The 18,118-nt window shown below is 37.3% G+C and overlaps 1 protein-coding gene across 7 annotated transcripts in view; it reads left to right on the plus strand.

Annotated features, from left to right (window-relative positions):
- Positions 1-18,118, plus strand: part of ARHGAP24 (Rho GTPase activating protein 24) — a 771,185-nt gene that overhangs the window by 629,347 nt on the left and 123,720 nt on the right. The window lies entirely within an intron of this gene.

Raw genomic sequence — 18,118 nt, forward strand, 5'->3', positions numbered from 1 at the left:
TCAATTAGTGTCAGAGTCAGAATTCCAGATCTGATGCCAGATCCCACATGCATAACCACTGTGGATACTGCCCCTGAAGAGAGACAAGTAATTATTCTGAATATCTCATTAATGGGCCAAAATAACTACTTTAAAATGTGTTTTAAAAATCTCTTTTATTGCACGGGCAATTATTACTGCAGATGTGCCTTCTCTTTGGGTGGGAGGATTGTGTCCTTCCTCAAGTGATCTATTTTAGGCAAATTTCCTTTCAGCTATACACCAAATAAAATGCTTTTCATACCCTCCCTCCATCACTAATTCCACACCCCCTCCATTTACCTGCTGTCTCCGAGTACCTGTTGTCTTCTTTATTCACAGGAGGATGCACCTTGGATGTTTCTGTTTTCCTCTCCTTGCTTCTGCCTCTGGCTGAACTGAGTTCCTCACTTTTATTTATTGCTGTTGTTCTGGTCTATATGCAGTTCTAATAAAAAGCGTAGGTCAGTTGCCACAACATGGGCATTGTCCATGGCATTCTCATGAACAACTAATTACCTTAGATGACATCTAATAAATGTTTGATGCATGCTTAATTCCAGAGGGAAGGGGAAACACAACAATAGCAATGAACTAAAATTGGTAGCTACTCCCATTGCTCTGGGAAATCATAATGAAACAGGATAGACTCAGTAGAAATAATTGCACAGATTGTCTTTAAATATGAAAAACAGCAATTTATAAATGTATTATTTGACATAGTCCTTGCTTTCAAGTACCTTTCTCAAAGAGGAAAGTGTCTATATTGATTAAAGTTTGGATATCAGAGGATAGAGACTTTCTAGTGGTCCATACTTTTATCAATATTATTTACTCAAATTTGAATCCCTGATAACAGTGTTTATGTTCACATAGAACTTCTTTATCACTGCAGATAAAACATTAAACCTGCATTTGCCTGATTATAATTCCAACATTTTTGAGAATAAAATAATTTCACTCTGTTGACCAAGTAGATGCAAAATAAATGCTAATTTTAACTGGAGTTAACTTAGAAGGTATAAAGTACCCTTCTTAAGAAACTCAGTGACCTGTATCTGGCTGGAGAAAACAGAACAAAACAAAAACCAAAAACCACATAACAGAATAAATTTAAGTAAACTTTGATTAAAAAAAAGAAAACTAGGGCCAAGTTCAGAATTACTTAAGGGAGATGAGAATCATTTTTTCCTGAATTGTATTTTAAGTCTTGCCTTTAAGCAGTGAGCTTGCATAATTGAAAGCCATAAAGAAAAGATAAGTTTCAGAGTGGACAATGAGCCCAGCAGTTATGCAAAGTGTGATGAACAGAGTGGCCCCGTGTACAAAGCATTGCAATTGGCCTGTCCTGCTCCACAGGTGCCATGACTCATCCTATATTATATATCATATGATTTGTTTCTCATTCATAACTGTTGTGTTTACAAGGGTTTGAATATTTAGCAAGATTGTAGCTGATGGCTATGACTTTGGCTTTGCAAATTGAAAAGAAGCCCATAAAATGTGAAATTCTTAAGAGATAAACATCCTACCTGTGAGGGACCAATATTATTGAAATACAGCCTCCAGAAATGAAAGTTCAGGTATTAATTTGATTTTGTATTGAGACACAGCTTGTTGGTAATGGCCCTTAGCAGTCTTAAAGCCATCATGTCACTTGATCAAAAGGAGATTATCCATATTACAAAGTCCCATAAATTAAGGGTAGAAGTAGACGGAGAGATACATTAATTATGTAATTAGACAACATATATCAATTTATCCAACATGAAACTGCTGATCATTTTAGGTGCCTTATTTGATTTTAGTCTCTTCTTTTTCTGGATTTGGTCTCTCAAATATTACAAAGATGTTCTAAATGAAGACATTAAAGTAGCTACCTTAACATCTATAGAGAATCCCAGAGGATGTTGTTTTGTTTTATTTACCAAAGTTCCATTTTAGACTTACCTGTTACTAGTTTTCAAATGTAATCTAGAATGATTGTTCAGTAGAATATCTTCATTCAGTAGAGCATATTCCTGTATGTTCAGTAGAGTCTGTCTATTAAAAATTTACAGTGTTTCTTGATGAAAACATTCTCCTGACACTGTGGCTGTAGAAGTAAGAATAGTCTCTATCAATCCATTTGAATGTCTACATATTTGCACATTTTTAGCAGATAATTTGTGGTCAAAGACCAGAGAAAAGAGGAAACTTCTCCCACAAGTGATGTTTCTAGTAATTGAAAAAAAGAGAAACAAAGTACACTGTAGTCTCCTGCAACTCATAAATCCTTACTCTTGAAATGGGTTAGGTTGAGTCTGTATTAATACAGCTTCTAGGAGAGAGGGCGTACCCTTTATGGTTTTTTCTTTTTTTTTTTTTTTTAAACAGTGTGTAAAGAGTCACTGAACATCAAGTAGGATGGAGCTATATAACTTGGCACAACTCTTTTTTTTTTTTTAACATCTTTATTGGAGTATAATTGGTTTACAATGGTGTGTTAGTTTCTGCTTTATAACAAAGTGAATACATACACATATGTTCCCATATCTCTTCCCTCTTGTGTCTCCCTCCCTCCCACCCTCCCTATCCCACCCCTCTAGGTGGTCACAGAGCACCGAGCTGATCTCCCTGTGTTATGCGGCTGCTTCCCACTAGCTATCTATTTTATGTTTGGTAGTGTATATATGTCCATGCCACTCTCTCGCTTTGTCACAGCTTACCCTTACCCCTCCCCATATCCTCAAGTCCATTCTCTAGTAGGTCTGTGTCTTTATTCCCATCTTACCTGTAGGTTCTTCATGACCTTTTTTTTTTCCTTAGATTCCATATATATGTGTTAGCATACGGTATTTGTTTTTCTCTTTCTGACTTACTTCACTCTGTATGACAGACTCTAGGTCCATCCACCTCACTACAAATATCTCAATTTCGTTTCTTTTTATGGCTGAGTCATATTCCATTGTATATATGTGCCACATCTTCTTTATCCATTCATCCGATGATGGACACTCAGGTTGCAGCTCTTTGTTTGTATGGGCCACACTGATACTTTTCCTCAGTCTCTTTTTATTCTTATATTTTGTTTACTTATTGGGCAGACTTTCAGGTCAAATTGTCAGGCAAGAAAACTTTCATTCATTATTCTATTCTAATTCAAGTTTATATCTCAAGGCTAGTGATTGAAAGTCGTCGTATGAAATGTGTGGAGAGGAACTTTCTTTTCAACTTATAAAATGTTACTAAAATGATTTTCAAATGTGACAGGAAAAAGGGATCTTGCAATTCCCTTCTTTTTCCTAGTGAATTCAGTCATTCTAGCACGTCTTTTTACTTCATGTTGCTTCATATTCTTGAGAGAAAATGTATTGCAAAACTGTCTATTTAATTTCATGTCAGCTTTAAGACAACTAATATTTGGTTAATATGAATGGGAAACAATTTTAAATATTCAAAAACTATTATTTTAATCTCTGTTGAAATAAGTACACATGTTTTTCAACATTGGTATAAATTTGGTTAAAATTTATAGATTTCAAAGTGCATGCCTGTGTGCTTTTCGGTACAAATTTTGACATATCCAAATTATGTTATTTACTAAAATAGGAAGTATGGGTAGATTTTTAAACTCTGAACTCAACTACTGATGCACCCTGTTTTAAACAAATATACAGCATTAAAAAGTTTCCTATTTCTCCCAGATGGGTATAAAAGTAGAGGATGTTATTTTTATCTTTAACAATCATTTCATATAATTTCACATTTTTCAAGACAAGTTTTTCAAGGAGAAAGTAGTGATGGAAAACTTCTCTCTTTAGATTCTTTGAACACCAATAATTTGGGGCTTGTGCGTCATTGAGATGATAAAAATAATTACACTCGACTTTTATTTACCCAAATACAACCCCATGAAGTGGTGATAGTGTCATTTCCTTCTCACAGCAAAGGAAACAACTGAGTGTTAGAGGGATTGAATTACTTCCCCAACTATCGAATAGCAGAGTCTGGGTCCAAACTCAATTGGCCTTGAGACCAAAAGAGGCCAGGAGCTCTTAAGTTCTTGCTTAATCAACCCTCCTCAATTCAGTTTTATAGCCTGCCAAGGAGCATCCTGCTGGTGCCTAGGCCTGTTTAACACTGCTGAATGAAATATGTTCCCTGAATGTGTTTTATACATAGGTGTGCTAGGGTGAGGCCAGAGGAAGAAATTCTCAACACCATTTTAACCAATGTTGGCTTTATGTGTATTGCCATACAATATAAAATCTGCTGTATGTATACCGGACTTTCGTGTCCAGTTTCATTTGAAGAAAAAAATTCTAATAAAAAGAAACAAAAATGAACAAATAAAACTATTGCTATAGTAAAATAAAATTAATGATGATAACAGTAGTAAAATGTAATACCTGTTTGGGGCTTATATAAGCCAGAAATTATTCCAGGTAATTTTTATTGTTACCCAATAAGATAAGTTCTATTATTCTCATTTCATAGATGAGGAAACTAAAGAGGTTAAATAATGACTTCTCCAAGGTCTTGGCTAGTAAAGAGTACATTTGGAATCAGAACTCAGGCAGTCTGGCTCCCAAATCTGGGCTCTTAAACACTGTGCTATGCAGCCTCTGGATTGTAAATAATAATAATAACATATATTCTCACTGTGTACCAGGCACTATTCTAAGCATTTACACCAAACCTGTTTATGTGGCCCTTTCCCCACAGGTAAAAGAGACCAGAGAGAGCAGGAATATGTCTCTGAAACTACTGAATATTTTAGGTATAATAAAAATATGTTACCTGTTGAACGTATGTCCCATAGGTACTGTACTTGAGTGATTAAGAGGAGATGCATATGTACTCCTCAAGAGGAATTTCAGAGTTTCTCTTTTGCAATAAATGCATAATTAACATCATTCAGGTATTCTGTGATGTGTTCTGTTCCCCAACCCTGACCCCACAGCTGAGTGCAGTGGAAAATAGATGGGAGTTTAAGGCCTGTGTTCACTCTATGTGTGCTTCAAGCTCTCTTTAATTTCTATGAGTTTAGAGCGTAGGCTCTGGAGTCAGGACCTCTCGTTTCAAATCCTGACTCTGTTCCTGTTACCCAGGTGACACTCGGCAAGTTACTTAACCTGTTTTTCTCACTGGCTGCATCTACAGATGGGAAGGATTAGCATTAGATACATCAGAGGGCTATGGTAAACAATGTAAAACATTTTTGTTGTGGTTATTACAAGACAATGAAGAAGTCCTCCTGGTCTTTGAAATGTACAAAACATAATGAAACTGCCACTTTACCTCACTGGGTCCCATAAAATGAGAAGCAATAAAGAAAAACAAGTCAATTATTCCACAGTCATGAATTCAACCCATGAGGAGAACTGGCAAGGCACGTTATATACACATCAGCTGTGGCAAAAATAAGTCAACATTGTTTGTAAAAGGCCTGTGATGTCTGGATTACCAGCTGTCTGGAAAAAGGAGAACATAGCTTCCTTTTTTGTTTAATGTGGTCTGCCAGCCAGCTGGCATTAGGGGAAGAGGAAGGGAGCTCATGTTGATTGAGCGAGTGTCTGTGCCAAGTGTATTGTGTAACTTGTCTCATTTGGTCCTCCCAGCTTGTTGGTAGGGTGGTATCAATACCCCTGATGTACACATGGAAGACAGACTTAGGGAGGTCAAAAAACCCAGCCAAAAACTCACAGGTAGTAAATGGGATTCTGACTCCAAATTTAGTCAGGTCATGCCACTGACTGCTTTATTTTTTTTTTAATTGAGGTATAGTTGATTTACAATGTTGTGTTAGTTTCTGGTGTACTGAAAAGTGATTGTTATACATATATACTCTTTTTCATGTTATTTCCATTATGGTTTATTACAAGTTATTGAATATAGTTCCCTGTGCTAAACAGTAGGACCTTGTTGTTTATCTATTTTATATGTAGTAGTTTGTATCTGCTAATCCCAATCTGCTAATCTATCCCTTTCCCATTCTTTCCCCTTTGGTAACCGTAAATTTGTTTTCTGTGGCCATTGACTGCTCTTGATAATGCTAAATATACTCATTGTTGACCAATTGGAGTTAGCAGTAAAAATAAAAAATTTCACATTAAGAAATACCACATTTCACATTAAGATATTTCAAAATTTTATAATCAACAAATATTTATTTATAAACGACCTCTAGTTTTTTCCTCATCCATAATTGACTCAAAAAGCTTCTGGTGTCTTTCATTTCCCTTTTTGTTCTCGTCCTTTATAATTTTTCATATTTCTTCCTTATTACTAAGGTAAAAATGGAAAATTGTGGAAGGGATGAATATTATGTACCAAAGTAAGAAATTTTAAATGTATGAAAAAATTAAAATACATAGGGTTAAAAGTATACTAGACTTTTTTTTTTTTTTTTTTTTGCCGTTCGCAGGCCTCTCACTGCCGCGGCCTCTCCCGTTGCGGAGCACAGGCTCCGGACGCGCAGGCTCAGCGGCCATGGCTCACGGGCCCAGCCGCTCCGCGGCATGTGGGATCCTCCCGGACCGGGGCACGAACCCGTGTCCCCTGCATTGGCAGGCGGACTCTCAACCACTGCGCCACCAGGGAAGCCCCAGGTCAGGATTTTTGATTAATGATGCTTTTTGTTGAGAGATACTACTTTAATATCTTACTTTTTGCTTCTCCTGTAGAATGAGTCAGACATAAGTCATCATTAGGATTGGGGAAGTGCTTTTTTGAAGTCAACACTTTTACATTTCCTATTGGAATAACAATAAAACAATCAATTAATTACCACTTAATGGTAATAGGTTCATTCTCACATATCACAGGGTGGTTATTAACCAACTTTCACTCTACCCTGTTACCTTGAATAAAGATAATTTGTCAGGATTCCAATACTGTATTTATTACCATGCTGTGGGTCTCAGAAAAATTGATTTCTGGCCTTTTAAGTAGGAACAGCAATAAGCAAACAGATTTGCACAGTTTGATATCTGAAATATAGTTAAATAGAAAGCTACCTTTCACTCAAAGGACCACCTTTAGAACTATTTCATTATTTTCATTATTTATATTTCAGGATAAGATATCACAGCAAGATTTACAATAGTTTTACCACCATTTCGTAGCTTACAAAGGCTAGAATATAATTCAGCCAAAGTAAATCTAAATCCATACATTCTTTCAAAAGATCTTAGATGCCAGCTGGTTCTAGAAACAAAAGGGGGAATTTTGAGGGTACATCCATTTATGAACTATGTTGGGAATTTTTAGTTATCATATTTCTACTAAAACTTTCAGAGTACATGCAAAAACTTCCACCAGTAAATTTTTATAACAATATAATACTTCAATATCTAGATTTTATTCTTCACTTGATCTGCAATAAATATCTAATAAGAAGGATTAAAGTATCATCTGATTATTTTGAATCCCCAGAAAATTTGCCTGACTTATTTTTTCATTCATTTAACAAATATCTGTTCATTTGTATTATGTGATAATTACTATTCTGAGTACTGGGAATATCGCAATGAATCAAACTGACAAACTCTTTGTCCTCAATAATCTTACATTATAGACACCAGAAGTTATATAATTACAGTGTATTTTATGTATAAACAATGCTTAGTAAGATAAATGTAAAGCATGCCAGGCATCAAGGGCTATAAAGAAAGATATAGCAGAGGCAGAGAAAAAGAGCACAGAGTGGGTGGAGCAGGGTACTATTTTATGTAGGATTATCAAGATACACCTCTCTGAGCCAAAGCCTAAGGGAGGTTGCTGTGTAATGAGCTGTCCAAACAGAGGAAATGGCAGATGGATAGGTTCAGATGTGAGACTGTACTTGGCCTGTTGGAGGAACTGCAAGGAAACCTGTTTAGGGGACAGACGAGGTCAAAGATTAGGGCACGCATAGCGTCCTCATTGGCTAAGGAAGTGATGATCTGTTTATTCACAGCATTAGAGCTTAGGGTTCAGGATATGGTGGTATTTGGTGGGTCACACTGCCAAGGACCCAATCACCCAGCCCTCAAGTTGCAGGTTTAGTAGTTTAATGTATCTCAATGCTGCAGAAGAATTATGTTTGTTTTTCAGATGAAGACATCTCACAATAAGTGAATCTAGGTATGTTATACATGATTACATAGTAAATGGCAGAGCTGGTAGCCTCATCTATGTTCTATAACTTTTCTCCCAGTTCACCACACTGTCTCTGCAGTGAGGCAAATCCGCTATGTCCAGTTCTGTATCCTGAATCAGAAAAACGTGGGCTGACCAATGAAATGTCTCCCATTTGTCAGTTTGTTCATATGAGATATAAAATATCCAAATTGTATATTTATATACAGGAAGACAATGACATGAAATGACTGCTACAGAAATCCTGTCTACATGAACTGGAATCTCAGAGGCAACATATAATGGTCAGTATTTTCAACACACTTGACAAATGGCATTTTGAATTTACAAAATTGAAAAACTAGAAAATTACATTCCTATGGACTAAAGACTTATAAACACTATTTAGACTCAAGGACCTTTGTAGATAATGGTTCTGGTGTGTTGTTAGCTGGTGTAAATTCAGCAAAAAAAAAAAAATTATGTTAAGGAGGAAAGTTCTAAGAGTAACATATTGGTCAGCTTTGTCTTGGGGAAATTATTTCTTCCCTTTTCCCAACTTTCCCACTTTACTTATAAAATGAAGGTGTTATAAAACATTATCTCTAAGTCTTCAAGGCTCCCTGTGGAAAGTTCCAAAATTACATAAATCCATTCATTTCTTGCTCCTTTATTTCTCTCTTTTCCTTTAGCCTACAAAGCCCAGAAGACTTGTAGTTCAGTGACTGGGTTTCTTCCACCAGGTCCAAAGTGGAACTGGTGTTTATGCTGAGCCAGTGAGTGAGCTCAGACATCTCTTATGCACTTGGTCCCTGGAGTTCTGCCACTTGAAATGGTATTTTCAGGGATGACTTCACAGTATAGGAAACAGATATTCAGCCATGCTCATCATTAGATCCAGAACCTAACAGGCAGCATTTCTAAGAGAAAAACAACAACAACACTTCGTACCTTTAAAGTTCTGGGGTTGCCCTAAGAACAAGGAACTATTTACTGTACATTATGCTTTTCAAGGTCCTAGCTTTATGTTAACCTTTTTTGTTCTTATAGCAGTAGTACCAGGTGACCAGGTGTCATCTCCTTTGTGTGAAGCCTACCACTATCACTCCTGAGGATTGCAACTAATATCTAATATTGGTGGAACTCTTTCCATTTTGAAAAACAATTTTCTATGTTCCATCTCATGTAATATTCACAGTAGCTCTGTGAGTTTGTTTGTATTAAATTATTAGCCCAATGTGATCAAACATTATTTGTGTATACATGTGTGTATGTAAGAAAGTGAGAGACTGAGCCAAAGACCAACTAAGTTCTTCAGACTCTAAATCTTCTCTTCTCTAAACCACAGAAAATGTAAACCTGAAATGTTGGAACCAAAGCTGACTAGGGTACACAGGAAAAAGGCTCTGTAAAATTAAGCCTAGACATACTGATCCTATATTTGAGTGAGAGTGATCAAATATAGGATCAGCTTAATTAGACAGAGTCTAATAGCCTACATGAAGAATCTGAGATTCCCATGATGTTTACACTCTGTGTAGAAAAGTAGGATGCTGAGAAGTTCCTCATTCCCTCAGCCTGGCTTTGAAGTTGGCCTCTAGAAGTGTTGTGCTATTCACGCACAATTCTCTTGTGGACGTGTGTTTAGGTTTCTCTTGAGTGAAACCTAGGAGTGGAATGGCTGAGTAATTTGCTAAGTGTATTTTTAACTGTGTGAGAAATTGAGCAACTGTTTTCCAAATGATTTGCACCATTTTATATTCTCACTAGTATATATGAGAGTTCCAGTTGCTTCACATCTTTGCTACCACTTGGTAATGTCAGGTTTAAAAAAAGAAAAATTTGGTTATTCTAGTGGGTACTTAGTGGAATTTCATTGTGGTTTTAATCTGATTTTCTCTGATGACTAACAACATTAAGTATCTGTTTATGAACTTTCTGGCCTTTCATATATCTTCTTTTGTTTACTGTTCACATATTTTCCTAATTTATTTGAAGGAGCTTATTATTTCCTCATTAATGTGTTGTACAAATTCTTTATATATTATGGATAGGAGTCTTTTTTCAGATAGATGTATGTATTGTGAATATTTTCTCTCAATATGGAGCTTGCCTTTTTGTTTACTTAACCATGTCTTTCTAAGAACAAAAGTTTAATTTTGATGAGTTCTAATTTACAAATATGTCTATGTATTAGAAAATTTACTGAAATGAAAATAAAGGTATTATTTACTAGAAAAGCCATATGTATAGAATGATCTCATTTTGGTTAAAAAACATCCTTATGTAGATAGATATAGATAGATATACAGAGATAAAGGTCTGATGGTTTAATTCTTTTAGTCTTGCTTATCAGCACTTACTTTTTACAACGCATGTGTCATGCTTTTGTAATAATAAAAGGTTTTTTTTAAGAAATTATATAAAATAAGAAGTGAAATTATCTTTCTTGTTCTTCCCTTCCAAACCTACTCTTAATACTAAGCTCTCTTAACATTTTAGTACATTTTTCTATGACTGCTTTTATGTATACTCATAATATTTCAAAAAATATGATTATACTGTACTTTCTTTGGCAATTTACTTTTTAAAATTTAGCATATCATGCACATCTCATAGATTTAGATACATCAAAAAGTATTTATTATTCCCCCTTTGCTGGATACATAGATTGTTCCCATTTCTGTTGTGCTATTATAAGCAATGGCTCAATTAGCATTCTGGAATTGAACATGTTTAAGAAATCAGCATTCAACAGGTATTTGTTGAGCATTTGTGCTGGTCTCTGTTCTAGACACTGAGCATACAGTAGTGAGCAGAACAAACTTTCTGCTGTTCAGGAATTTACTAGTACAGGGTAATGAGCAAAAGCCATTAGCAAGAACAAACTTCATTGATATTTCAAGGCTGTGAGGAAAGCAGAAAAAAGGTGATTTCATAAATATTTACTTTCATTTCACAAACTACAAGAAAAAAAAAGCCTGTCATGAATACAAAGTAAATGCATAATGTAACAAGTGAGGTTACCAGAATAAGAGTATTGGAATAGAGTACTCCCTTTCTGGAAACATTGGAATGCATTGAATATACTCCATTTCTCACTGTTTGTTCATTTAAGAATAAAAAAAGTATGGGTTATAAATCCAAATTTATCATCATGATCAGTTATTACATATATATGTTATTATATATGTATATATATTTCCTAGAATCCATTTACTCTCCCTCATAATGCCTCATTTCCTATTCAGAAATTATCTCTGTGCAGTTTTAGTGGTAGGAAAATTCAACGTTTACACCTTTTCTTAAAGAAGCAAAAGGCATTAGATCCTTATTGCCTCAGTCCAGTAGAGACAGAGAGTAGGCACATGGATTTATTTTGACCATATTATTTATTTATTTTGGTGCTTTCTCTCAGCTGTAAGATACACAGGATAGAGAGAAACAGTTGGAAAGTTCACATTTGAACAGTGATTGCAGAGGACACCATAGAAGTTGGCTACTGTGGTATGCTGAGTACTACGACTCTGGATCTCTGCTTTTTACTTTTATTTAATTACTTTTCTAGCCCTCTGAAGCCTGATCCTTAGCCTCCCATTGATTCTGAGCTCATAACATATTCTAATAATTATCCTTTTGATTCAACTTGTCATTTTAAAAAATCTCCTTTGCTTGAAATTAAGAACTTTAAGTGGAACCAATATTACTTTTTAACTTTTTCTTTAGCACCTACCACAAAATAAGTTCCTCCTTACAACAAGAGTTGTGAGAAATATAGAATAAATAGAACAGACACATAGAAACATGTCCCTCTTCAATTAGACATTCATTCACATAACATTCAAGAAATATTATTAAATGCCTGCTGCACAAAGCACTGACTAAGCTTTGGGGAGCAAGGGAGACAACGCTAACGTTTATGAAAAAGAGCAAAGCAACAGGGGTACATTAGTTGGTCTTCAGACCCCTGAACTCATATTAGATGACCAATGCCTGCATATGGTATTTTACTCAATTGATATTCCTTTACTATTTATTTAAGCCAGTTTATTATTCATAATGATGTTTTCTACCACTTCGTTTTGAAATTCCTCACTTTTTCAATAACAGGATACCAGTAAATGGTGCCTGGTGGTAATCAGATCAATATTTTCTTCTTCTGACCCTTCACTGCAGTAGCATTTGCCTGAAAATAAGGAAATGCTTTGTGCAGCTAAGCGGTGTTCATGCAGAGGGAGTTCAATAACTTAACACAGAGCAATTCATGCAAAAGCATGAAAATAAAATGATATCTGGTCTGTTACGGCTCCCCAGTTGGTTTTGCCTCTGTGGACAGGGTGATTCCAAGAAGCAATGTCATAGAAAAGAAGGAATTAACCAGGAATGGGAAAAGCCGGCATTCCAGGCAGAAGGGAGACCTTTGTAGCAACAGTAGTTGGCATAGTGCCTTGAGGGTCTGAAGGGACCTGGAAGAGTTTCTTTTACCTGGAGAGAGTGAAAGGGGTGCAGCTGGTGAAAATAAAAAATGAATGAATCTAGAGAAATGTATAGATACCAGATATTAAAGAGTCTTTTACACCAAAAAGAATGAGTCTCAAGTCATACAAGCAATCCATAAATTCATAGCCTCTGCTACCACTCACTTTGAGGTCTTAGGGAAAGCTTTTTCCTTCTTTCACATGTTACTGCAGGCCTTTGTGCATTAAACATAGTTTGACCTCCTGCCATCGGAAAAAAAATGAGGGGTGGAGATCTGACACCTACCTCATCGTGCTCTTGCAAACACACACACACACACGCACACACATGCATGCACACGCACTCACACATGATCCCCTTGTGCTTTATGCTCTAATTGAGAACAGCTTGGTCTTGGTCTTTGGTCAGTTCCTCAGCCATGAGCTATGAAAGACTGGACATTCCCTCAGACATCCCTTGAGAGTTATTTCATAAAATTTTGACATCAGAACCTTAAAGAGATTTACTTAAAGAATGTTCACTTAGGGACAAAGATGGAAAATGGTCATAGAACAATAGATAATCTTGGCAGGTAAAAATAAAAGCCCTTGATAAGTGCCAGGATATTTTAGAAATAAGAGTAAATTGTTTATGATGAACTTTACAGTCTAACTGCTGAAATATTCTCTCTTTATAGCTAGGAAGTGTAGTTCCATGTGTTTTTTTCTCTCCAGATATTTAATATGAGATTTAGGTCTTAGCATCTCCACAGACCCATGCTAAGAGCTAGGGTTGTGGTGAATGAAGTTTCCGGGCCAGCACTACATATGTCTAAACATTACAGAAGGCGGGTTCATATATATTGATACATGGACTATTTTAACTGACATTCTCCCAGCTTACTGTACCCTGGAGTTCTAGCTTTCCATTTCATTTAAGAGCCTTGGCTTACTAATGAGACTGTTTTTGCAGCAGACAGGAAGAGGGAGCAAGGAGGACAGCCCTCCTTTTGAACTTCCCTAATTATCTTTTAGTCTCTTTACCACCACCATATCAAAGTGGTAAACCCAAGTTTCAGAGCTGGCAGTTTTAAAAAATTCAAGCATTCTCCCTAGAGGGAGAATGTCATTCTGCCTGATATTAACTGGGCAAAGCTTTCTGATAAGCATAGTGCCCTTAAGCAGCCTTTAATATTTAATGACGGTATCATAGAGGTATTGACCTGAGAGTAAACAATAAATTATAAAAACACCCAGAAGCTCATGTCAGATGAATCAGAACAATTGATCTTCTTTTTAAACATGAGCTTGCCGTGGGAAGTATTTTAATATGGCAGAAACAGGGCCAAGAAGTCGAGATTTAGAATGAATGAGGCGTGGAAGATGAATTACAGGACAAGGTGCTAATTATGGAGAGTATAAAAAGCAAGTGTGTAGAGAGGTAGGGGGAAGTGGGGTGACTTGTTGAAATATGGTGACCTGTGAGGGCACGTTGACATATGATCCAGAGAAAACATGGAAGATGCCAAGAGGGAACTGCAATTTACAGAGATGGTCTCTCCAAAAACCAGCTATTAAGTACACATGATATTTTTGTGTATCTCTTCATTATGGTTTAATGTTAAACTTGTCCCTTAGCCAGGGACAGCTCTTCAACCATTTATTGCAGGATCCATTATGGTTGAATCACCAGCATAATAGTCTGAACGGACTGGAGGCTTTTATAAATTTATTTATTTATTTATGGCTGTGCTGGGTCTTCGTTTCTGTGGGAGGGCTTTCTCTAGTTGCGGCGAGCGAGGACCACTCTTCATCGCGGTGCGTGGGCCTCTCACTATCGCGGCCTCTCTTGTTGCGGAGCGCAGGCTCAGTAGTTGTGGCTCACGGGCCTAGTTGCTCTGCGGCATGTGGGATCTTCCCAGACCAGGGCTCGAATCCGTGTCCCCTGCATTGGCAGGCAGATTCTCAACCACTGCGCCACCAGGGAAGTCCTGGAGGCTTCTATTTCATGTGTCTCCGCAAAACCCAAGGCTGGCTTAGAATAGATGACTTCATTTTGAATGAGGCACCACTTACTATAGGAAAGTAAACATCAAACATAACTGGAGTTCCTGAGTACTGGACAACCATAAAGTGATTAATGATTAGGAGTGGATTTAATATTGTACCCTAGGTGCAATAAGAATACATATCATTCTGTGTGCACACACGCACTCAAATACAACTCTCTCCCACTTCACTAGATTAGGTGATTTCCTTTTGTAGATGGTAAACCCAGAGCACAAAAAGGGAAAGAATTGCCTCGGGCCAGATACTGTTTTAACAACCTAACAAAAATAAAAATGTCAAAATTAAACATAAAACCGACCATGAATCTGTCTTGTCATTCAGCTAGCTCTTGCTGGTGACAATATTTTTCCCATTATTTATTTGGTGTACTTTTGCAAGATTTACATTTTGGTGATCATCCCCTTCCCCGTAAAAGAAAAGGTCTTATGTGAAGTAGGACAGGAAAAGATTAGATGCTATGCTGTTGGGGCTATATAACCCGCGTCATTGTGCAAGTTTCTTTACTCAAAATAGAGATTTTGCAGATGTTACTCTTATCCTTCAGCATTCCTTATTTCTATACTGGAACTTCTCTGGCCCAGCGATCACCAGTTTTGTCCTGATGCCTCCCACTCTTGCTTTGTAGATCCGTGCCAGCCATTCCAGAGGAAGCTAAGCGTGAAGCAAGGCATATGTGGTGTGCACAGCTTAGGCACATTGCCAACGTATACTGGTTAGTTAAGGAAGGAGGAAAGCATGAATGGTATTTACCAGATTATTTCCTCTATTTCCCCTCCCCTCCACCATGTATCAGGCACCAAATTTTTTTTTTTTTTTTTTTTTTTTTTGCGGTACGCGGGCCTATCACTGTTGTGGCCTCTCCCGTGGTGGGAGCACAGGCTCCGGACGCGCAGGCTCAGCGGCCATGGCTCACGGGCCCAGCCGCTCCGTGGCATGTGGGATCTTCCTGGACCGGGGCACGAACCCGTGTCCCCTGCATCGGCAGGCGGACTCTCAACCACTGCGCCACTAGGGAAGCCCACCAAATATTTTTTATGTTACTTTACCCTTCTCTTCCTTTCTGTTTCTGTGCCCATCAACTTAGCTCACACATTCATCCATTAACACCACAATTATTGAAATGCTGTCCCGAGAGATCTCCACATCAGCCTGAGGTTTCCTCTACTCCCCGAATTATACGTGAATAATCATCGTTGTTTTAATAATACCCTTCACTCACACAACAGCTCCCACTCGACATCTCAGTTACCCTTGATGGCTCCCTAAAATTAGGCAAAAAAAAAATCATAAGCTTGAATTTAAAAGTTCTCTTAATCTGGCTCCTAATTATTTCTCCAACATTTTTTTCTTTCAGTACATTCCTACAAGAAATCTCTACTGCAGCTAAGCATTTTATTATTCCACAATTAGATCAACACGTAGTTCTAAGTACCTTTGGCTTCCTCTTTCTTAATTCTCGAAGTCCGACTGTTCCTTAAATTCCCAGCTAGAGTTTCAGCTCTTCCACCAGGGCTAACCTCTTCTGAATTCCTGCCCCAGCCCTCTCCCTTGATATATGGACTCAGATAACCTACTAATGGTTACTATGTGTCTCAGACTTAAACTGTCCAAAATGCAACTCTATATGCACTCCTCTGCCACCACCACTTCCTTTTCCATCCTTTCCTAGCTCAGTAAGTGGCAACACCATTCATCTAATATTTGTCAGGGTCCCATTTTTCCTCATTTCTCACATTCAATTCATGTGCAGTCTTATCATAAGTTCTACTCCCAAAATACGTTTCACATCTTTTGACCTATCTTCATGTTTATTGCTCTCACTATGGCACAAGCCACCATCACTTGAAGTACTGCAAGGGTCTCCTAAAATATCTCTTTTCCACTCAAACACATTCTCCACAAAACAGTTGTTTAAACAGACAGATACTCTTTGGTCCCTGTTCCCTGCTTAGAACAAGTATCCAACAGAGATTCCTGCTGGGAACAGATCCTGTCCCTCCCCTGCTTGGAATGGTCCACATTCCCTACCATGACCTGTAGACTCAACATGACAAGGTCCATCTCTAACCTCATCTTGGGCCACTGTCCCCGTGACATATGTTTCAGCCACTTTGGCCTCGCAGTGACTTCTACATACATCACCAGGGTTTTTTAAAATTTAGGCTCCCTATACTTAGATCCTCCTCTCCTTCCAGAGGCCTGTTTTCCTTGGCTGGCTGGCTACTCTTTCAGGTCTCAGCTTAAACTTCAGAGAGTCATTTATTACCCACCCTAAATAATATAGGCTACCACCCCATTATTTTCTATGACAAAACCCTATTTGCTTTCTTCATAACACTTACTACAATCTCTACTTATTTAGACATTTATTTATTTACTTGATATTGCAGCCTTTTAAAAAACATCATGTCTCACCAACACTGGAATGTAAGTAAGCTCAATGAAGTCAAGGACTAGGTCTGCTTGTTTATCTTTGTATTTCTAACACTTACCACTGTGCCTGGCAACGAAAGATGCTCAGTAAGCATTCGTTAAATGAAAGAACACTACTTTTTGGGCACAGGTTGTTTTCCACTCCTTGGTGCTATTACTTATAATCGTTGCAGGGTTTTCCTTATAATGTTTACTTCCCCAGTGTCTAAAAAAGTACCCTACATGTACCTGGACTTCAATAAAATTTTTATCGTTAATGTTTTTGAAATAGGAAGTTTGAAATGTCAAATTAAGTGCACGGGGTGTGGTGGGAGGGTACATTTGTTAGGAATCAGCTCCTTGAATAAAAATTACTCCTTGAATAAAAATCTGAATGATGTTAGGGAACTTTGAGTATGACTTTTAGTAGAGCCCTGCCAAAGAAAACAGTACAGTCATGTAAGAGGCTTGAATTAGCCATGTAAAATTTGGTACAGATTTATCTTGAATTCAGTATATCCTAAGAAAAACAAAATTATTCTCCTCTGGCTTGGCAAAGACATCTATACAAAAACCTTGTGGCTAAACTTATGATAGGTAATTTTCTGAAAATGAAGAAAATTAGGTGTTTTTTTTGTTGTTGTTGAACAGACCCCAAATATAAGCTTGGGTGGGGGGCAGGGAATGTAAATGTTAGGATGAGAAGGAAGGAAGAATCCTTCAGAGGTGTCCCCATGATCCAGGCCCACTGGCAATGAATAAGAGCAGTAAAAAGTGCACAGAAATGTACACCATTTAGGTAGGGGGAACTTGCAATTTCTCCTTTGTTTGATTTTTCTTTTTATGTGTGTTAGAGGAATAGAGGAGCTCTGGCTGAAGTTTTTTACTAAAATGTCTTCAAAATAAATCATTTATAATAGCATCTTGAGAATGTGCGTACATTTGAAATGAATAAACTCTGTCACTCTGAAAGAATAAATTTCATATGCTACGTCCATCTCCTTCCTTCATGCGGTGTTGTGGCTCCAATTTCCCGTCCACTTACCTCAGTAAGAGGC

Source organism: Pseudorca crassidens, chromosome 4, assembly GCF_039906515.1.
Source record: "Pseudorca crassidens isolate mPseCra1 chromosome 4, mPseCra1.hap1, whole genome shotgun sequence".
NCBI lineage: Eukaryota > Metazoa > Chordata > Mammalia > Artiodactyla > Delphinidae > Pseudorca > Pseudorca crassidens.